This window comes from Doryrhamphus excisus, chromosome 3, assembly GCF_030265055.1.
Source record: "Doryrhamphus excisus isolate RoL2022-K1 chromosome 3, RoL_Dexc_1.0, whole genome shotgun sequence".
Taxonomy (NCBI): Eukaryota; Metazoa; Chordata; class Actinopteri; order Syngnathiformes; family Syngnathidae; genus Doryrhamphus; species Doryrhamphus excisus.
This window is the reverse complement of record NC_080468.1, coordinates 22,964,397-22,964,692: the sequence shown is the minus strand read 5'-3', so window position 1 is coordinate 22,964,692 and position 296 is coordinate 22,964,397.

Below are 296 nucleotides of genomic sequence, written 5' to 3'. Positions count from 1 at the left end.
ACCTGCTTGCGATTAGGTAATGTGCTGGAAAAGGACAACGCTAAAAATGGAGCAATTACAAATTAATTAAACATGGATGAAAACACAATGAACAAAAAATGAAATTTAATATTGAGAGTATTTTTAACACAATTATCTTGTATCGCCAGCTTTTTAGACTGCAATGGCTGTATGGTGACTCATTTTCAGTGGGTCGTAAACCTGTACCGCTGCATTAGCTGTACACTGACTAGCTGTGTATTAAAGTGTATTTCCTGTCCCTTAGACATGTAGCTACTTGTATTAATATTTCAAAG